At 28.6% G+C, this 23,966-nt stretch overlaps 1 protein-coding gene across 1 annotated transcript in view; it reads left to right on the forward strand.

Moving 5' to 3' along the window:
- LOC123300715 (protein unc-13 homolog B) overlaps positions 1-23,966 on the forward strand; it is a 367,411-nt gene that overhangs the window by 66,877 nt on the left and 276,568 nt on the right. The gene's annotated exons all lie outside the window — the stretch shown is intronic.

Genomic DNA, 23,966 nt, shown 5'->3' on the forward strand with positions numbered 1-23,966 from the left:
TATTAACAAATAGAAACATTTGTGCAATTAACTTATGATTTGTGAATGATATTTGACACCTAAGAAACACATTTCACCAGGTTTTACCAAAAATTGAACGATTTATTTCATTACCTCTCGAATTCTGAATTTATCCTTTTATATAAGTATTGAGTTAGTTGCGTATGAAAACAATTAATAAATAGGCAATTTGTATTACGTCTATGTGAGTGTTTGTCAAGTAATTGCATAACTATATGGCACATATATAAAATATATGACATACAAGTTGCCTATTTATTAACTTTTTATTGCCTATTTATTAACATTTATTGTATTTGTTTATTAACAAATAGAAACATTTGTGCAATTAACTTATGATTTACGAATGATATTTGACACCTAGGAAACATATTTCACCAGGTTTTACCAAAAATTGAGCTTTTTATTTAATTACCTCTCAAATTCTGAATTTATCCTTTTATATAAGAATCGATTTTATTGTTTTGTGTTTAATTAAAGGCCAAAACAAATATATGACCTCAAATATAAAAACTATTGAACAATTCACAAGGGCAGTAAAACACAAACAAATAAAATACATTTATAATATGAATTTTTTTTCAATGAAACCCGCATAAACTTGAACTACATAATATTATTATGGTTGGTAATTTTTTTTTTGTAAAATAACGCAAAGGGTCATTTTTGTGTTTGACCTTGCTACAAATAGATATGGGTGCATAAATTTATTAGATAATAACCATTCAATTTTTTTCTGTTCTTCTGTCAGTACGAAAGAAAAAGTTTTTAAACTAATTTATTCCATTGACTTTCTTTTCAAAAATCAAATTACCCATTTTTAATGACTACTTGGGTCACTATTAAAGCCTCAATGTGTTTCTTAGGTGTCAGATATCATTCGTAAATCATAAGTCTAATAATAAATGAAACGGTCCATGTTAAAGTTGGTTTAAAAAGTTAATAAATAGGCAACTTGTATGTCATATATTTTATATATGTATCATAGTTATATGCAATTACTTGACAAACACTCACATAGACGTAATACGAATTGCCTATTTATTAATTGTTTTCATACGCAACTAACTCAGATGTCAAATAAACACATTTCTTCAGTTTTTAGCAAAAATTGAGCGGTTTATTTCATTTTTCTTAATCTTTTACATCTTTGACTAAACTATTTATAAAATAATTGAGAAATCACCAAACTTTGAGAACTAATAACAATAATTTTTAGTAGAGTTTCATTGCCATTTAGTGACTTCAAATGATTCTTACAAAATATAACAACTGCTTTTATTTTGATATGAATTTTAAAATTAATAAATTCTATTTAACGAGTAATTAAATCGATGAACCTAATTAGGTATCATTATTATCACCTTGAATTAAAATTGTACGCATATTTATCATTATATTGCATTTGTTATCATTCTATTCAAACACCAACAAAAAAAAAAAAGAATTCAGCACTTTATTTATAAACTGTTTTTTGATTGGTGTTTAAAAATAGTTTTAAAAAATAATTATGTAGGTTTACTTATTTGCAATTTTATCTATGAATATTTTTACCGTTAATTAATTTAATTACATGGAAAAATATTATCCAAAAAATGTTATGTCATGTTATTTGACAAACTCTTTAAAGGGATTAAAATACCGTTATTGAGAGCCATATCTCATGGGTGTGAGATACGGATCCTTCTCTTTGGAAACAATAAAATCAACCATCTGATAGAAGAGGGAAAGTCGAAAGAAACTTTCACAAACTACTGTTTGATAATTGTTTATATTTCCTTACGATTCTTAATATAACTTTCTATTGGCACAACGAAGATTACTGACCCGCTTTCGAATCGAATTTCGAGATACAATATTGATACAGATTTCGAAAATTTTTATTCTTTAAAATAGTCCAATAAAAAGAAAACCAGAAAGGTTAATGACTGTTAAAGTGTATCAATAATGTATATCTGCATATTAAATGTCGAATTCTATTTTTATTTATTTATCTTTCTGGGTCATATAGAATTGCATTCGATTGCACACAAATCGTTTTGTATTGTAAATAATAGTAATTATTATGGATTTAGAAAAAGAAACGAAATTGTTTTAAATAAACAAAGCTTTAAAACACGATCAAATCTTGGTTTATTCAAAATTTATTTCAACATATTTTATTCTTATCATACTCCAAGGTTTTTTCATTACTCCAAGAAAAGTGAAAGTTGTATTTAAGCAAGAAAAGGGCAAGATGTATTGTAGAATAACTTACATAACTTTAAGATGAAAATCAATGACAGAAAATGTCGAAATAATTCCTAAAAATATCTCTAATCGATCTGTAATCAAATAGTAATAATTTTACAAATAATACACGTTCTTATCCTTTTCTAAGGTGCTTACTTTGTTCTACAAAGTAAACAGACACGGATATGATTGTTCGAGCTTAGATATATAATTTTCTGATTATGTACGCTATTAAATTCACAGGATCTAGACCAGAGAGCAAATACATCCGTCCTCCAATTATTGTTTTAATAGTACACGAATTTCTATTCGCTCTTCTTCATTATTGATTTTCTGTATCTCTTTTTTGAGTCATTTCAAATTTTCGGGGTCGAGTACAATAACTTTCTATCAAAAAATTACTAAAAATCATAGTTTTATACATAATTTTACACAGCTGTATCAGAAATGTTTATTTAAATGGAATAAATTTGATCAAAGTTATATTCTATATCGAAGTACCTACACCACCAGAGAGAAACAAGTCCTTCGAATTCATTATTTTCTACGCTAGATAGATAATTTATTGAATTTATTGAATAAAATGAAGTGTAAAATTTGTTATTCATGTGTTACGACCCCAGCACAACATTAACAAATAAAAATCGTTAAAATCGTGTTGTATGTTTATTTATTTACTTTAGAAAAAAACTAAATCGTAAAATGATTCGTAAACGCACGTTAAAAATGTTTCGGTAACCTTGAATTTGTCACATCGAAACACATAGAAATTTTATAATATTTTTGTGGTTTTTACTTTTAAACACGTAGTTGTGTGAATTTAGCACCCGCTAAATGAGAATTTTTTGGAAAAACTTCCTATTTACACTGAGATTATGACCCGTTTTCACTATTGGATTTTTTGAGCATTCTTTAGAAAAATTGTTTCTAGAGTCAACTTAAACTTCTTCCGCGATTTATTCTGGGGGATCTCACTTTTTATACCAGCTAAGAAGCAAATATAAATGCCTCGACTGTAAGTAATATATGTTGAGGAATTCCTGCGAAGAAGACTTGATTTACTGATAACAGCTATCTTTTCTTGGATAAAACCGAATGATTTACTGACAGACTCTGCTTTAAAGCTTGTCAAAATTTTAATATTACACTGGTTCGGCCGAGTTCCATTTTAGAAACGTGTAAAGCTCTACCTCTGAAAAGATTCTCCTCAAATTATAATCTACTTTGCAAGGCAGAGAGGGAGCTAACTTTCTACAACTAAAATGGGTGAAATAAAAAATTTAATCTCAATTACTTGGTTGGTTTTTATTGAATGCCTATAACAACAGCTAATATCTTTTTTAATTATTTTAAATTTACTTATGTCTGTCTGGCGTCAAACAAGTTATTAAATTCACACGAAACCGATCAATAGTTTTAAAACATTTTTTATTCTGAGAAAAGTTTAAAAAGCTGCTTGCAGTTTTCGTTCTGTATTAAAGCTTTTTCGAAAATTTGCTTGAAATCTAGAAGGATCGAAATATATGAAAAGCGCTTTATTACTCATACGAATATGCTATTTGAGTCACGATTAATTTGACCATTTTTTTCAAATTTTGTTTTTCCCTCGAAATATATTTGGCTTGAGAAAGCATTTTATCTACTTTGTGCTTTAAAGTTTTAAGCCAATATCTCACTTTAAATCCTCTTTTTTTTCAATTTGTTTTCTAAGAAACTTTATTCTACTATAAGTTTCACTTACAAGAAGATGATGTAACTATAAATGAATAGAAATAATGGAAAAATTTAATCTACCTTCTTACAACGGAAAGAATAGTAATAAAAAATATTGATATTCGATATGGAAAATTAATTAACTGAAACGAAGAAAATTAATCAAGAATCGAACAAGAAAAGCGTTTAATTATATAGCATCAAATTTCTTTCTATTGAGTGATTCATTTTTTTTTTTAATTTTCACACCAAAGAAAATGAGACTTTTATAGGAAAAAATTAAACTCAAAATCAGATTTTATTTTGAAGAAGGCGAAATTTATTATTTATTGAATATAATTCGATGGGAAATAATATATCAATAAATATATATATATTTCATTTATTACCAATATTAAATAATTATATTAAAAGAAAAATAAAAATGGGTCTTGTAGTGAGAAATATCCAGCAGGGCGAACATGTTAAGCCCTGTTGGATATTAAAAGCATAGTTGTGAAACATAAAATGTATCACATTTTATTAGTCAGGGTTGGCAATGCCCATGGCAAAAATACTTCATCATTTTTGTAGTAAGATCCTATGAGTGCATTCTGTAAATGAAGAGCTGACTGAAATCTTCAAGATCGTAATCAGATATCATTTTCCTCCCTTTTCTCGAGGGATGAAAAATTCCTTCCTATATGTTTATTAGAGTGTGTTAATATATCGAAATATCCGTTTTCCATTTATTCCAACGATTTTGCCAGTTATGTCATGCTAGAACCTTTCACAGGAAAACGAAAGCCATACAGGTTGCAAGTGCTCTAAGGTTGAAAAAAAGGCCTCTGCTATTATGAGAAAAATTTCTGAGCTAAAGTATGAGTTTGGCTACGCTGAACCCAATCTTCAGACAGCTACAAGCGGCCAATGAAGTTCTCTACGCAGTACATTCGTAAATTTTCTCTGATTCAAAACTTTCTCTGAGAAAATGAGGCACTCAAAATTTTTACGATCTTACTGCAGGCTATACTCATGGTCGCTATTTGACATTGCACTTTTTTTCTAAGCCCTGTTTACAAATATGTGTATAGTGCTTTTATAGTAGTATTAGGGCTTTTTTTGTGACCAACTTATACAGCTAATGTCAATAAACTTCTGTACTAAAATTCGACATAAACAAATATTTTCAATTTATAGAATAATCAACTTTTTGTGTCAAAAATTTTAGGGACTCAAATTATGATTTCGAATCAAAGCTCTAAAATAAATCACTGTAGTTTTTAAAACATGTGGTGCCTCAGAAAAGGTTTATCTTGAACTTTCATTATTTCAAGGTCTAGAACTTGTCGAACATCTATTATTCGAAATCTTTCTTTATCTCCCTTTCATTATTTCAAGGTCAAGAGGTGTTCGAAATTTTTCTTTAACATCTCTTGAAGTATAAAATTGAAAATTGAATTTTTGAAGGAAAAAACCTTTCTTAACAAATAATAATTTTTCAATAATAAATATGATAAAAAATAAAATAAATTTATAGAAATAAAATCAACTCATACTCCACCGATTCGATTTCTAGGAATTGAGTTCGACTACTTGTTTACAAGTATTCAACAGGTTGTTTCGACATTAAAAACACACTCACTGAATTCATTTATTCTTATTGAAAAAATATTTACGTATAGGGACTTTATTATTTTCTATATAGAAATAGAAAATTTTTTAGAAAATAAATAATATTAATATAATAATTATTAACATAATTTTCATTATAATAATAAATAAATAATCAATGTCGAAAATGACATTGAAATTTAATATTTTTTAACGAAGTTATTCAATCTCTTATTTCATTTTAATGATTTAATTATAAATTTATTTTTAATTGAACTAGAAACTTTTCAAAAGAACGGCAGAACAATTGAATTAGTTTGATTAAAAAGTTTTTTTTTTCTAAATAAACAAAATCTATCTTTTCTGAAATCTGAACAATTCATTGAATTTTGTTTTAAACTAAATTCCGAAAAAACTTATATTTGTTTTTTCCGGTTATCTTCTCATTTTCGAAAAGAGATATCAAGCTGAAATTTTTATTGCGTGCGCTCAGTTCGTAAACGATCAACATAGGTCAAGATCTTGTTAGAGATAGAATAAAAGTTTAAGTGTAAAAAATGTTTCTTATAACAAAATAAACAACTTTTGTTTGAAAGCTTTTTTCGTAAACACCACTGTTTACCCGTGGGGGCGCAAATTAGGGCAAAACTTTGATGTCCATTTTCTCCAAAACTATAAAAGATAGACTGTTGAAATTTGCAGATAGCTCCAACTTATGCTTTTGTGAAAGATTCTCCAAAACGAAAAAAAAAAGGTCTGGAAAATACTTTCGAAAATTTTCTAATGACTTTTTTAATGTATTAAAGCACTGACATTCGATAATTTCTATACAGTGTATTTCGACAGTTAACTCAGTCAATTGTTTGTTTCCACTTGTTTATTAGACAGCTAATTCATACCTTTAAACAGTATTGTTGTGAATTACTATGATTAATATCCTTCTACTTAATTATTATAAATAAAAAATTCACTAAATTTTCTAAAAATAAAATACTTTTCTTTGAAACCTTTTGTTTTAAGCTCATTTTAAGTGCTGAAACTTTGTGGGGGGCAGAAGATGTGGCTTTCATTAATTCGTTTTTCATTTGAAAAGTCATTGACTGGAAAATAGTTTAGGACAACCTTGATTACATACGAACGATAATTGTAGATATTTAAAACTTTTCAAATTACTATGCTAATATCCACAGTTAGTAATTTCTAAATAGTAAAACCTTCTCTAGTTATATACTAAATTATAGTAATTTAAAGTGGGTTTAACCTTCATTAACGCTATTGATAAAACCTTAAATAAAGAAATCATTTATTCAATAACTAAATATTATAGTTTCAAAACTGATTTTAAAAAAAATTTGTTATGGGCATCATTTTACCTCCATATTTAGTAACTAAAAGTGTCCCATAATAAGGAAATTCCTCGCTAAGTGAAGAAATTGTTTGAGAGAGACCCGTTTCAAATTTACTGATTGAATTCTGTTAGACCTTGGGAAAATTAGACGAAAATTATGAGTAAAATTTATCTATATATACCGCATAGTTTTCGAAATATCAATGCCAATTGATTTATAGAAAATCGCTATTAGAAGAAATAGCATACAAATGCCATTCATTTTCATCACTGTAAATGTATTTTATGGAAAATTGAGTACCGCTTCTTAAAATTTTCCAAATTCAACTTTTTAGAATAGAGATTTTTCAAATTCAGTAACTTTTTTTTGTGATTTTCCTTTAAAAATCGGGGAAAATATTTTGTTCCCAATTTCGATAACACTTAGCTATACTTAAACTGGTCCAAAAAATATAAAATCACGTCCATTTTGAGGGTTAAATGTGTACTTTCAGAAAGATAGTTTTCTTCGATTGATCTCTAGAGCAGATTTCAGACCGTATTTCGGGGCTTATAGTTTTCAAACCCTCAAATGAATTAGATTTTTCTTTTGTATGGAAGTAAAAAAAATTCAATAGAGAAAATTCCAATGAAAAACTATATTAATATGTTACAATATGGATTGGCTGAATAAATAATATATGAAAATATCTGTTGTACTCTCATAATAAGTGGGGACTGAAAATTTTACTACACAACACAGAATACTGAGAGAACGTAAAGTATGAGAGATACACAGAACGTTATACGTGCTACGTGTTACAAACACTAACAAAACTACATTACTAAGCTATAAGCTAACACACACACATATTCTAAGTTCCATGTGTTTTCTATTTTCTATATGATCGTATTTTCTCGTATCTATGAATGTTTCTATGTTGTTTTTCACATTTCAAGTGTTGTTCGGTTTGTTGTTTTCAAAATAATATGTCTTGTTATTTTACAGTGATTTTTAATTAACATAATAATTCTAAACGATTTTGTTTATTTAGAAAAAATAATTCTATTTTTATAAATCTCTTAGTAAATTCGATATTTTCTATGTAAAACACGTTTATTTAATTTTTTTTATTAAAAAATTTGTTCCGTGATTTTTGACAGTGAAAACAACACATTGAAAACAATTTTGTGAAAGAAAATTTTAGTTTTTTAACAGTGTAAAAATATTTTTAACAGTGTATGTGTTGTGTATGTGCCGGAAGAAAAGTTTTTAGGAAAATTAAATTCTGGGATTAAAATTAATTGAGATTTATTTTGAGAGAATAAAATAAGGAAAATTTAACTAACTAATAGAGGTAATTGATAAAACACCTTGTATATATATTCAAATTTATTGATAAAATTGAAAATATATTTGTTTGAGTTTTTGAGAAGAAAATTTTTGTATTTTTCTTTCATCGTTTACGGATTAATAACATAAATTTACTGAGGAAAACTTAAAGATCAATTTTCTCCATTTTCCAGTGTTAATTGTTTAAAGATCGGTTAAATAGTGAGTTAAGAAAGAAAAGTTTGATTTCTATTCTTCTATTTTTCTTATTCTCAAGGTTTTAACTTACAAAAGTTAAAGGTATTTCGTTACCGAAAAAATGAGAATGATACAAAAATTTTGAAATTTTATTCAGTTAATCATCTTTTTAAACACGACGTCTTTTGTGAAAAATTCACTTCACGGTTTCTTTGCACGGTTTAGGAGAAATTAACTATCAAAGTGTTTTTACCAAAACAAGTTTTTCATTTTTATGCACAGCTTTTAATTTTCTAATGATTTTAAAGTTTAAAACTTTAGGAATATTGATAAAAGTTTTTTATGTAAATGGTAAAACATTTTTAAAAGCCCTTCTTGACTAAAAAGCCAATATTTACTACGACTTTTTCATATATCCGCCGTGTTAAGAAGGAAGGGTTGTTTTTTCTTTGTACGTAAACTTTAACGGGGATACATCTTTTTATTTTTTAAACACCGAGTAATTAAATATGTTCGACGTAATTGTCTGTCTGTGCATTTTCCTGCAGTGTCGCGATTTCTAATCTAACTGACCGGTTGCGGTTGTTTACTGAAAAGATAAATTCATCGTGAGAATTGTTCATTTTTCATTTCATTTCGCAAAATTGTTTCATTTTGTGAAGTATCGTAAAGAAAACTTTATATTTTTCAAAAGGAAATAATAATGTGCTTTGAAAGGATAGTTTTCCCTTAATACGTTTTTATTTGATTGTATTCGATGTTTTTTTTGTTAACTCCTGACATCAAAGGATATAAAAATCTTTAAAAATTCAATTTCTTGTTAAATTGAATACTGTAAATTTACTTTTAAGGATGTGAAAAAGTATACCGTGCACGGTATAAGGGCCCCACGGTATAAAATGGCAAAAATAATTTCATACCGCGTCTAAATAGACCGTATACGGTATACCGTGGACGGTCTAGACCGTAGACGGTATACCGTGTAGACGGTATACCGTGTAGACGGTATACCGTGTAGACGGTATACCGTGTAGACGGTATACCGTGTAGACGGTATACCGTATAGACGGTATACCGAAAGAATTACGTTTTCTTAGGATTATATTTCAATCGTGTATATGCAGTCTCAATAATGCCCTTTATAAGTAGGTAAATTTTTTAATACTTCTTACGGTGTTAAATTTATAGATTAGAGCTGATTTAAGTTTGCGTTTTTCTAACATGTAAATTCGATATTGAAGTGTTTTTAAAGGTATTCGTTTTAATGTAACAAGGCTAATTTTCTTTTAATTAATTTGGAAAACTAATATTCTTTAATTAAAAGCATGACAAATATGTTCCTATAAAGAAAATTATAACAAGTGGTACTCGTTTTTCCAGAAAATGCATTTAAAGTGATGAAATGAATGGTATTTTTTCTCTAAGTGATTTTCTATAAATCTTTTGGCATCAATATTTCAAAAACTATGGTTTAAATCGAAAAGTTTTATTCTTCATTTTTGTCTAATTTTCGAAAGTTCTCATTGAATCCACACTCAAAATTTATAAAGTAAGTCTCAAAAATGTTCATATACTCATTTTTTTTGGAAACGTTCTTAAGGAACAAAACAACTACATGATTCTTTTACTCTTCATTCGAATTTTGGCCAATCTGGTTTACCCTTAAAATCTTCCTCAGCATCTTATCTTGGTTTATTAGACCAAAAGAGATACTCTGTACTCTCTTAAGACCAAATCTAATCTAAATGCGAACGAATTCGCTGGATAAATTTTCCACAGAAAGTCCTGCCTGTACATAGAGAAAGTTGTACATGAATTAAACACTTAATTCAAGTAATATTTATGATACAAAACACCATAAACTAAAGCTTTAGCTCCTACGTTTTAGCTACGTAGAACAATTCATTGTTTGTGTTTTGTTTATAATATAAAAGCTTGTATTTTTTTCTCACTCAAGCGGCTATGATTGTTGTTTTTTTGCGTTTAAATATATAGTTGTTTTATTAAGTTAAAAAAAACTATTTTTTATGGGTGTCTTCTAGTAACATTGTATACTCTATGTCATTAAAATCACACCGATTAAAACATTCTTAGCGTTATTACTATAATACTACATATGATGAGTAGAATGTTTTAACTGGTGCGATTTTTATGACATAGAAATATACATAGTAAAAAGCTGTTTAAAAGGTTAATATTCGCTAGAAAATATACAAGAAGTTCCAAGATTAACGATCCATCGTTTCATAAAATTCATTCATTCGATGTAATCGGTGAAAATTGTGTACTCATATTTATCAATTTTGTGTAAATTTAAGTTTTTCCCTTCTCGAAAAGTATTAGGGTTTGGAATTCATTCGAAATTACTATCTGTAAGCTTAGAATTACCTTGAAATCGACTTTCTAGGCTCATATGTTTAAGTTTTGTAAAAATACGAGTTTGTTCCAAATTTTTGCTAAAATATTTTGAAATAACTGTTTTTTGTCTCGAAATTTTGACATCATTCTCTTCTAGGCTCAAATTCATGAATTTTGTGTGTTAAATTATAAAGATTTAAACTCCCAGATCATGCTGTAATTCGTATTTCCGTTGTACAATGCATGGGTGTGAGAATATAAGACCATATGTTACAGGATATCCGACTGAATACAAAAAAATTTAAATTTTTTTTTGGGTGTTAATTTTTTTAATCCTAGGTCATAAAAATCTTGATCGACAGATTCTGTTACATGCTGTAATACTATATAGAAGAACATTAAAAATGTTCAAATTAAATTTTTATTTGATCGATTTTCTATCAATGCGTGTCTGATTAAATTGTTTAAAAAAAAAAAAAGCTTTGAAATATGAATTATGCCTCTTTTGGGAATTCATTATTTGTGCACTGGATAAAGTCATATTTTAAACTTTAGGCTGTTGTATTTTCGCATAATTAGAATCTCATAATCTTTTCCCAAAAGAAACTCTATCACTTATAAGACTAAGGTGACGCGAGCGACGATTTTAACGCACGTTAAAATTGACGTCCATATAAAAAGGTCTATTTAACAAAATGTAAAAAAAGAAACGCATGTCATACACTCAATTCGCGGATCTTGAGACCTAAGCTTAAAAAAAAGAAGCTTCGAAGTAATTTCTAACTTATCTAACAGAATGTGAAATAACCCGTTTAAATTGAACAGATTTTGGGTTTTAAGAAAAATTAACGATTAAAGAATGTATAGAAAATTTATATTTGGGTAAAATTATTAAAAAGACAGCGAGATTGACCTTTGTTTTTACAAATTTCAATTTAATGAATCCAGGAATCAAAATTGTAAAGAAAAAATTGAATCCTCATAATATGTAAACTTATGAATCTATTTTTAAATAGAAAATTATTTAATCCCGCATATATAGTGGGATATAAGATAAATATATTATATACTTTACCACCCATTTTCCTCTATTTTAAGTTAATTATATCATAATTATGTTACTTCAAAGTAATATTCCCATACAGACTCTTATAACAATGTTATATACAATCCTAGGCATGTCGTACAATGTAGATAAAGCATAAGAAATATTGTAATCCCACAGGATCCATGTCTCAGTCAAGTTAAATTTAAAATACCTCCAACAAATGCGACCTTTTTCAAAGACACTTTATATCAAATTACTTTTCAAAAAAAAAAAAAAGAAAATTGGTTCACCCGTTTAGGAACTACGGTGCCACAGATAGACAGACAGTCACACATAGCGGTCAAACTTCCCCCTTTTTGTTTCGGGGGTTAAAACTAAAATAAAATATTTTAATGATAATCATTTGGTTCTTTCGGAGCTGTAGAAATTTAGTCCAAGGATCCGAAAACAGTACATTGTTCGGATGATATCTCTTGATGTTATGATTTATTTATAGGAAAATTAAAAAAATTTCCATAATTTTGGGGAGGGGATCATTCGGATACTCGGGTTCTACGGCCTTGGGTTCTTTTGAGTATCAAGACTCATGTTTTAAATCAAGTTATTGATGTTTTAAATCGAGCATTTTGTAACGGGTTAAGCTTGTGATCAACAATTTTTCAGCTTCTCTTGTAAGAAAAGTCACCGGTTATGAAAATTTTCGTAGAGGGAAAGTCTATATCTGCATTTATTCGAATATCCACAAAAACATATCCGATTAGATAGAACTATTGTAATGATTTCTATAACAATTTTTATGATACAGCTGCTGAATTGCACGATATGTCTACGATTTATTAATTCGTTAAACCTTCTGTTTAGTCAAGATATGCGATGACGTATACTTTATAATGCCATGAGACAGAATGTAAGTTCTTTATTGTCTTATAAAATACATTGTAATGCAAGCAAGCTTTTGAATAGCTCTTTTGAAAAGCTATTATTTCATTAAAATTGTTGGAAAAATCTTTCAAAAAATGCAATTTGTTCACAGTATTACAAATTTACTATGATTTCCTCAATCTCGTTTACTCAAATTTTGTAAAGAAAATACCTACAAATGTATTTTAAAATCAATTGAAACTGATTGGGAAAATATGATTTTTATTATCATTCTATTTTATTGATTTTGATTTGATGACATCCACTTTAGAAATTCAAGGTCTATGTGCTGAGGTTTGTAGTTTAAAGATTAAAAAAATTAATTAGGTTTATCCAAATAAGTTTATCAGTGTTTAAAAAGCTTTTGAAATTTATATAAATTGAACTTGAAAGTAAAATCAAAATTTATATTTTTGAAAGTTCATTGAATCGTTTATCAAGAATTTGATTTTTTTTTTTTTTGAAGAATTCAATCGATTTTAATATTTACTTATAATTTTAATTAGTTAATTTCAATTTTTACTTCATGTTGACTCATGAACTAATTTTTGTAAACAAATTGGTGGTGAAATTGAAACATTTTCTAGTCAATTTTCCAGTTAACGACCTCATTATGGATTTTTTAATTTCCCACAAAATAAACAATAGGTGTGCTTGTACCATATTTAATTGCCAATTATCATTATTAATTAGTTTAACATAAAATATTAAACGATTTTAGAGGAAATTTGGGATTTTTTCCTAGAAGGCATATTTTCCATCATAAATTGTAATTTCTAGTTTATAAGCTTTCTTTTTCTAGAAATATTTCTTACTTAATTGCAAAAAGTGATCTTGGAATTCATTTAAGTCATCTTAACCATCAACCTGTCAGCCCAACCCCAAAATATAATATTGACTTTTGCGTAACCTTTAGATTGAAATACCTCTTTCTAAAGCACGCTGCTAACTCGATTTTTAAAACGATTTTCAACCATCATTTAGATAATATTTTCCGGCAGGTTTATATTATATGTATAGTGAACTCGTACAAAGCCGAGCCGGGTCGTTAGTAGAGAATAAAAAAAAGAATTACCTGTGCTAGATTTCCCTTATATTTTTGCTATACTTTTCCAACCTATACCAGCTTGTATCTTCCAAAGAGTTATTATATTGACTTTTGGCTTATCTGGCAGATTGAAATGGGCAGTTCAATATCTGAAATTATGTGTTTATTACAGAAAAGGGAAAGGGATCCAACTATCCCTGATCTCCTCTATATTGTTACAATTTCTATGAAAGCCATCGAAAACAGTAGGTCTGGTGTACAGTTTCAATGAACTAATAAATTACTTGAATTTACTAAAATATTAATAATAATTATTTTATTCTTGTTGTACATGTAAATCGTTATCAAACTCGTTATATTTAAAATTTGTTATCAATTAGGTTATTTTTGTAAACAATAAAAATTCATAAATAATTTTAGTATTTCCGCTTGTTTTTTTTAAAGATAATTTACGTTTAACAAATTAAACAACCAACTCAATTTATAAATTATTAATTTTATTATAATTTCAATTAATTAAATATATTATATTGATCAAAGTGTCGGGTTGAATTACCGAAAACTTTCTTTTATATTAGATCCAATATTAAAACTTACATAGTCTTAGATATAAAAAGTAAAATAGAAAACATTTTCGATAATTGTAGGTATTTATAGATAAATGATATTGAACTATAGGTTTAGATTTAATCAATGTCAGAACTACCCAATGACAAATATCATTTAATCAAAGTGTTCAATCAGATCAGTTGGTTATTCCTGATATCTATTTCAAATTTAATTCTATTCAATAATTGAATTCAAGTGAAAATAAAACCATTATTTATTATTTTTTTATTATTTATTACAAAATATATTATTTAATAAAAATAACAATCTAATGGAGAACTCCACATCCACATGCTTGTACGCTTATTAACTATTTAAAATAAATTCAAGGGTATCACCTATTCAGGAAATAATTATACACTAGCGATTAAAAAAAAATCGCCCCTTTTAACCTGTCACACTCAACCGCGTCGCCCTTCTTAAGTCGCGTAATGAGAGATTTGTGATGGTGTTCATTTTTTTGCAGAATAGGTTTTTAGGTATTCTGAATCGAGCTTTACCTAACCAAGTTACGCACACTCAAAGCAAATTTGAAACTTGGAAATATTTCCGTTGAAAATTCAATACTGAATTTTTTCTCGATTATAATAACTCCTTTATTTGTACAAGGGAGTAAAAATGCATTTATGACTGATATTTATTTACATTTATTATAAAGGAAAGTACAATAAATAAATTGAATTCAATTGAATCCATTATAAAGGTAGTTCATTCGTGGCATTCGGAGCTTAAAATACAGTCTTTTATAGATCAGTATTTGAAAATGGGCCTTCACTTCGACTAAGGAAGGCTCATATTAAACACATAATTTATATTTTCGTTTACTTCGAATTATAATAATTTGAATTTTTTACCCTCAAATCGTAATTTTGAAACCTCAAAATCAAAAATGAGATTATACGAATTTTTTTATTCTCTAACCATAACAAAATCAGGGATCGAAAATTTGAAACAATTTGAATTATACGAGTATCTTGTATTTCATTCGAAAAGTCAGGTTTATTCTGAATTGTAATAATTTTAAAAAAAGGATAATATTACGAGTGAACTACCTTAAAACTATATTTATAATTTTGATCCACCCGATCGTAAAAAATAAAGCAGATAATGGTAAATTTTATTAAGCTGACGTTTGATTGGAAAAAATTTAAACTAAGAAAGAGAGTCTTTTCTTATGAAATTAAGTATGAAATTATTTGAAACTTCTGTCAAGTTTTCAGGGTGGATTCTGTTAGAATTCGACGTAAATTCGACGCAAATAAGTAGTAATATTTTTCGATGTTTAGCATAGTTTTTAAAAAATTGATGCCTTAAGATTTAGAGAAAATCACTTAGAGAAAAAATAACATACAATTGCCATTCATTCAATCACTTTAAATGTATTTTATGGAAAAAAAAAGTGGCGTTTGTTATAATTTTCTTTATAGTTTTCCAAATTAATCTTAAGAAAATTAGCTTTGTTACATAAATATAGCATATCATAAAAAAACACTTCAAGATATGTTTAAAACGCAAACTTTAACAGCTCAGGTTTATAAATTTAACACCGTAAGGAGTATTAGAAAATTTACCTTCTTAGAAAGGGTATTAATCAGAATGCATATACACGATTTGAAGATAATCCTAAGAAAACGTGATTTTCGTTTCTTGGATTCTTAAATTTATTTTCTCAAAATATTCTCAATTAATTTTTTGTAGCTTTTAAACTTTGAACTAATCAAACTAATACACTTAAAAAAATATGTAAAAGTAAAAAAATATTGCCGAGCAAAAACAAAAACAGTGAATCCATCATGAGTACCGACAGTTCGGAATGGGCAAGTTTGTTCCCATTAAAAGCAACTCTATTTACAAAAGCAAAAAAACCCACCCCAGAAAAAATAAAACATGAAACCACAACAACCATCATATCAAACAATCGTTTACGAATGCGACGAGGTTCATCCATGTCCGATTTGGATAAAATCGCTGGTTTACGTGAAAAACAACAAAATTTAAATAACAGTACAGCTGGATTACCAGATGTTGTACCAAATAAATTGTGCAGTAGTTTAACAAGTAAAGGATATGATTCCGTACCACAAAGTCCAGCGCTATCACGGAACTTTCTATGTAAAACGGGAAGTTGTAGTGTTCGGGGAAGTATTGGTGATTTAATGAATCAGAAAAAATTCGGTGGAAGTTCATGGAGTGTACGAAGTGAAACAATTATTGCAAAAACTGTACCGCTGTCAACAGTGACCTCGGCTCGATATAGTCCTCCGTTACAAGATGGAACGGCTAGTGGAGTGACCGCAACGAATGTTATATGTGAACGTATTACTGAGTTAGAAAGATCGCCAGATGAACCGGATTTACCTACTCCCGTGAAGGGATCACCGTTAACAGCCGCACAACGTACTCAGAAACTTTCGAGGCTTATCAAGCAACAGCGAACATCGTTTATCATAAAAGCTGCCATTATTAACACGGTAAGCGATCAAGTCAAAAAATTAATTTTAACATTTCTAATTTCGATGTAGAATTCGACGACGATCTCTCGCTATTACATGTATTCCACAACAAGTTTTTACTTACAGGTCACAACCAAATGAATTGTGTAGTGTGAATCCTAGAAAAAATGAGGGAAATGGTTGAAAATGCCATCTATATAATATTTGTGAAAGTAGATATATAGTTTGGAAACAAACCATTTTCACTAGATGGAAAATTAGTGAAAAATCAATAGTCTGTTGTTTACTTTTTCTAGTGGTTAGATGTCGTTAGCAACAAATTTTTGTGTGTGTGAAATTATTACAAGTACGTTATAATTGAGAATATTTTTGAGGCTATATTGTAGGAAAACTTTCTATTATAGATTTTCCTTCTTTACGATTAAAAATAGCTAAATTTGTTTGCTCAAATCTGTTGATATCCAACGGTCTAATACTCAAATAAATATGAACAAATAAGAATTAATTGTTCTCACACTAATTATATTTTTATCTTTGAGAAAATAATACTATCAAGTCTTCTTCGAACCAGAAGTGGGTAAAGAAAGACACCCAAATGTAACACATCATCTGATGTGTCTAAAATTAACTCTCAATTTCTTTCCTAATGGCTAATTTTTGAATCAATGTCAATTTAAGATTGGAAAAATGCAAAACATAATTCTAGAAATTGGAAGCGATTCTAGGATTGTTTAGAATTTCCGTGGCTTTTTAAAAATATTTTTCATGGTTCTTTTAGCTATCTTCAGACTTTTTATTAGCTAGCAATGACTTTAGCTATAAGTCAATAAAACTTAAGTAAAAAATGTAATAATCCATGAAAGCTCACCTGTAAATATAGATAATATTTTCCTAGTATTTTCTTTTACACTATTATGAAGAAGCTTTTGTTTTTAATTTAAGTGTTACTACTTTCGTTGTGTTTGAAAATCTCTAGATACCACTTAGACTTTATTGCTGATTATGAATAACAAAAAAAAAAAAAGCATAAAAAAACGGAGGAAAAACTAAGGAAAAACCTTGTTTGTATTTTATGTACCTGATACTAGGTACACTTGTGTTAGATCCGGGGCCAAATGTAGTATTTGACAGTCATTACAGAAAGACTAAAAATAAGACGAAAGACGAAAATTTTCCTAGCTGGGACTTTCAAGGGGCCCGGTTAATTTTTTATTTGCGTGGCAAGCTTAAAATTGTTGAATTTTCATTCAGAAGAAGGGAGATAATTGAATAAATAGAACAAAAATCTGATTCGATAGAACAAGATATCCATTTTTCGAGACTTTAACAAGTAAAATTTACAAAATTTAAAAAACCTCAGGCAAATTTTTCGAGTACAGAACCCTAAACTCGCACTTGAAACATAGCTTAGAATACACTCCATTAAATTACCTTTCAGATGAAACTAAAAAAAATCAAAATCGGTTCACCCGTTTAGGCGCTACGATGCCACTGATAGACAGACAGACAGATAGACACACAGACAGGCATACACACATAGCGGTCAAACTTATAATACACCTTTTTTTTATGCTGGGGGTTAAATATGACGCTTGATAGAACAAGATATTCATTTTTCTAGACTTTAAAAACCACAAATTTTAAAGCAGCGAGTAACCTTGCAGTTTCAGCCTTTATTTGAATAGTGTAAAATCACGAAAAATGGAAAAATATAATCAAAAATTTTTCGGATGCCAAATTTCCAATCATTCTGAAATATATGTCAAATTCCATACTTTGTCCTAGACCTGTTAGGGAAGGTACTACACTTGTATAGTAACGGAACATTGAAGATAGTAGATATTATAAGCAGTATAGTAAATAGCTTTTCTTAACACTTAGAAGATTTTTTCTTTCTAATATTTATAGATATGAAATAAGAATATTATGTATACCTAAGAAGTGGAAAAACAAAAAGATTAAATCAACTGACACGATAGAGTATATTGTTAGATGTTGTAAAAGAGAAAAAAAACGTGAGAAATAATAGTAATAATTTATTATGTTTTTCTCACGCGAATTATATATCATGAGAAAACACAAGACGTCTTTTTTCCTTTAAAAAAAAAAGTAAAAAGTGACTATTTTCTGTAGAAAATCATTTTTGAAATGTTATTCTATGACAGATACAAGTAAACTTTAACTATTCTGCGCCATCATGAACTTAAAAGTCCTAGCTACAAATTTTACATGAAATAAGAAAACCGAATTTTTTCATCTTATTAATTTCATTAAATTTTGATTTTTTCAAAATGGCATTTGATGTCTAAAAGTTTTGATAAAACATTAATCTTATTTATTTTTTCTTAGAAGTAAATATCTTTTAACAAGCGAAACGGAACCCTAATCTCGCACTTGAAACATATCTAAGAACACTCCACATTAAATTACCTTTCAAACGAAACAAAAAAAAATCAAAATGGATTCATACGTTTAGGCACAACGATGCCACAGACAGACACACACACATAGCGGTCAAACTTATAACACCTCTTTTTGTAGTTCGGGAGTTAAAAATGTGTCATTATCACGCTAACGTGTGACTAGACAATATACAGAAAACAAAGAAAACTTTGAAGTATAAAACCCAATTGAAAATCAGATAATGTTTAATAAAATTGAGTGGTAATTTTTCTTCATTTTCTTGTTTTTCTCTTTTTTACGTATACTCAACCCACCGTACATGGGTTGAGAAAAAGTATACATGGACCATTTTAAAGTAACACCATCCAATCCAATCTTCTTACGCCTCGCCACAAGTATTATTATTATTACTTCAAAGTTGATTAAAGCCGATTAAAAAATGATTGAATCTCGTTTTTTGTTTAAATGTTATTAAATGCCTATTTTATTTCTATACTGTTTCGAAATTTTCTTTCTATGTGCAATTTTCCTTTGAATTTTTTTTTAAATGTTAAACCATAAATTGTAAATTTAATTATCTGAAAAAGGATTTCACTAGCACCGTCTTTAGCCTTTTTGAGACCCCGAGCATATTTTTTCTCTCTTCTTCCATAGACTTATGAAACTTGATATTTCGGGCGTGAATTAAATATCAGACAATAAGTAACTGGCAACAGCTTAAAGTCTTCAGAGGGGCTTTACTTGCCAGTAAAATCTATAAAACTCGATGTAAAGCGATATATAAAGCGATGTAAAGCTGCTTTTTTGGTATGTTATTTAGACTCTTGAGGAGAGTATGATACTACGTTTTGCAAGCAAAAAGTTGTCCTACCTGTCTAATACGTGAAAAACTGTTTTTCCACTGATTATCATACAAATTTTTTTTTGTTTATGTCTATTTTGATATATATTTTTTTTTGTTAACGGCCTCATTAAATAAATGAAAAGAGAAAACTAAAGGTAAAATCTGTCATTATACGCTTTATAACAATTAAAATAAATCTGGGTCAAAGCTCACATAGGGTGAAAGCTCACACACACACACACACACACACACAAGACACATACACAAATAATAAGGGTTAGGGCCAGATGTTGTGCTTGGCAGTTAATTTAGCAGTCCTGGGAATATCCATAAAATTTTTATTTCGCTTTTCTTAAAAAAATAGGAAACTAATTAGACAGACATTAGACAGTGAGATCGGACATGTTCAATTCTGTTTTGCTAGAATGAGATAGGAACCAATTTAAATATACTATCGAAAAATGCCACAAAAATTCTCTGGTCTCTTGGCAGAGGAATCAAATTTATTAGTTCAGTGTAATTAAAAGTTTTAAAAGAACATTTTAGAATGAAAAGTCCATGGCTATGAAAAATACTCATTTTTAAATGTTCTTAAATACACTTTTGAAAACAGCTACCCAAATTCTCGGGCCTCTTGAAAGAGGACTCAATATTACGATTTCCGTTTAATTTAAAATTTTGGTAGGACTAATGAAAGAGGAGTCCATGGCCATGAAAAATTAATCATTTTTAAATGTTCTTCAATACACTTTGGAAAACAGCTACCCAAATTCTCAGGCCACTTGAAAGAGGACTCAATATTACGATTTACGTGGAATTTAAAATTTTGGCAGGACTATAAATGAAAGAGGAGTCCATTGCCATGAAAAACTACGTATTTTGAAATGTTCTTAAATTCACTATTGAAAATTGCCTTCAAAATTATTAGGTCTCTTGGAAGAGGAATCAATTTGCAGATTTCCGTGGTATTAAAAATTTCCCCGTACTCTTGAAAAGTCCATGTCCAGAAAAAATTTCGTATTTTCAAATCTACATAGAAACAACAATCTCGATAATAGCTTTTCAAATTCTAAAAGGGCAGTTATGTTATTATGGTTGGCCCTAGGCTTATAAACATTTTGTGACGTATTTCAAATATTGTGGGTACTTTTAGAAGAATTTTAATATAATACACACTAACTGTGGGAGTGTATGTGTGTGTGTGTGTGTGTGTGTATGAAAGCTGTGTGTGGTAACTATGTTGAATAAAGAGAAGCTTTATAGCAGAGAAATAACCGCCTCAAACTAACAGAACATTGTATTATTATAGAGCAAGCTATATAACGGAGTAAAAGTATTTGTAAAACTTGTGGTAATTTCACCTCATATATGTCTATAGAGAGTCCATCATGGTTCATTACTGAGAGTTTTGACAAAATTGTAGGAGGAATAGGGTGAAATAAGAATTGTAAAATGATATAAGTACGAAAGTTTACGTTATATGACTAATCGGAAACACTTTATTTTTCTAATTTTTTGATCACTCAATTTTGGAGTTTTTTTGGTCACTGATCACGAATTCGGAGTCTAAATAACCAATTTTATCTCCAGTAAAAGATTCGTCACCTTTTTTTTTTTAAAAAAAAACACTTTTTGGGCTAAAATTGAAATAAAAACATTTGGCTGCGAGAATTTCCCATCGGGAATGGATCTGTGATGACGAATCCAGGGTATGAATTCAACAATACCACAATCCAGTACGAGATTTGCCACATCTATAGCCAAAAAGCTCAATTTTTTGGCTAAAATTGAAATATATATACATTTGTGTGTGGATTTTTTCGAAAAAATATCGTTTTCTAGTCTGAGAAGTAAGCTGATAAAAAACTTTAATTAAACAGATAATCCCAGTACCAAAATGGAAAACTATGGTCATTTCTCCCTTCAATGTTTTCAAAACTTCCAATATGGAACATTGTACTTTATATTGTGATGTATATATGGCTTCCGTTATGATGTTTTGTTAAGTTGTTGGGTAGTTACCAACGAACGAACCCAAAAGAGAGAAAAAAAAAACATTCTGATGATGATCAGAGAAACACACAGTTTTGTGTGTTGTGTGTTTGAATTCCATCACGTTAAATAGTTTAACGACTATTTAATAATTATTATCGATAGTAATTTATGAACATACAAGTTGATCGGTTAAGTGGAAATTTGCTTTCGGAGAAGATTCTAAGTCTAGATTGTAGTAATAGAACAGTTTCGAAGTTTTTATTTTATTTTTTAGTTTGTTTATAAAATGAAAAGTTTTCGAAATACAACCATTTCTGGATATTTTTGTCATCTCTTCCCACCCAATTCCCCGGGCTATAAGCATGTTGCTCACGCTCGATATAAAGTTTCAATTTAAAAAGAAATATTTTTCGATCACGCGTCTAAAGATTACCGAACGCGTTTGATGTGAGTGCTGATAGGTTATTGTCAGTTTGTATTAAATCTCTAGGATTCGAAAAAAACCGAAAAGTAGTTCGTTTTTCAAAAATATGCGATACGGAATGCTAAAAGATTACTGAAAATCGTCGATAGTAGAAAAAAAAAGTCAATAAACTTTTTGTTGAACTGTTTTGAAAAGATTGTATTACTTACAATAATATAGCAAATGTGAATGAGAATCAGATTCCTTCTGGAATATATTTTCAACAAATTTACATAGAAACAGGAGTAGACGAAGACGAAGATGAATATGAAAAGTATTTAATGAATTGATGACTACTCATATTAATGTCTGACGTTTGATATTATTACTTTGATTAGTTTATATTTCGGTTCAAATACTTCGATTTGATTTTGGTTTGAGAATGACCACACACACGAATATTTATACGAACCACATAGAATTTCGAATTGATTCAACATTCATTAAGAACTTATCTTTTCTTGTTGTACAACCTCATACCAAACTTTTTCTTATATCGGAAAATTTATGTACCGGAATTATTTCTATCAAATCGAAATTTTATGCAACTGTGAACCTTATTGCAAAAGTTACGTTTTTAGAATAACCATAATAAAGGATGTATAAAACAGCCTTAAAACATCGCCATGACTATCTGTTTCACAAATATATAATTTTGAAAATACTTAAACCCTTATAACTCTGCCCTTCGTCGTTCAATTTTTATATAAATAGCACATCGTTGAGATGCTTTTTCAAGGAGGAATAAGCTCGACCCGGGCGGAGTTCCGCAGTGCGCCGTGAATAAGAACAGGCCTAGGCAGTTTCAAAACAGAAATTCACTTTCTCTTTATTTATAGGCAATTTTATTACAGATATGTTATACAAATTACATAGTATATTTTTAGATTGTGTGTCTAATTTTTAAAATTTTATTGTAAAAATCCACAAGAAAGTGGTGCTAGCTTCAGGACTATAAAAATCTCTATATTAGCACAATATTTTATCGCTGAATTACTGCATTTTTTTCTGTATGCACGGAGAAAGAAAAGAAATGTTGATACCCCAGCAATGACGTTAAAACTATTTTCACAAACACTAGCTTTGCTGGTATGAAGACAATGTCTCGCGAGCTATTTCAAAAGATAGCAAAGATATTATATATCAAGCAATGAATGTCATGGTACGTAGCTCTATAAGCTTTACTGCTAGCTACTAGTGTTTCATTTTAAGGCAGTACGAGCACGTAGTCCGGAGAAGATAGATCATTTTCTTCAAAATCACTCAAATAAAATTATAGTGTAAATCGAAAAATCTAGCTCAGTCATAAATTTTATCCCCAAGAAGCAGTCTTTATAGTTTGAATAAATTTAATTGAAATTTACAGAGTATTTAAACAATTATCATTGACAATTTTTAAATAAATAT

The sequence above is a fragment of the Chrysoperla carnea genome, chromosome 5 (assembly GCF_905475395.1).
Source record: "Chrysoperla carnea chromosome 5, inChrCarn1.1, whole genome shotgun sequence".
Lineage (NCBI taxonomy): Eukaryota > Metazoa > Arthropoda > Insecta > Neuroptera > Chrysopidae > Chrysoperla > Chrysoperla carnea.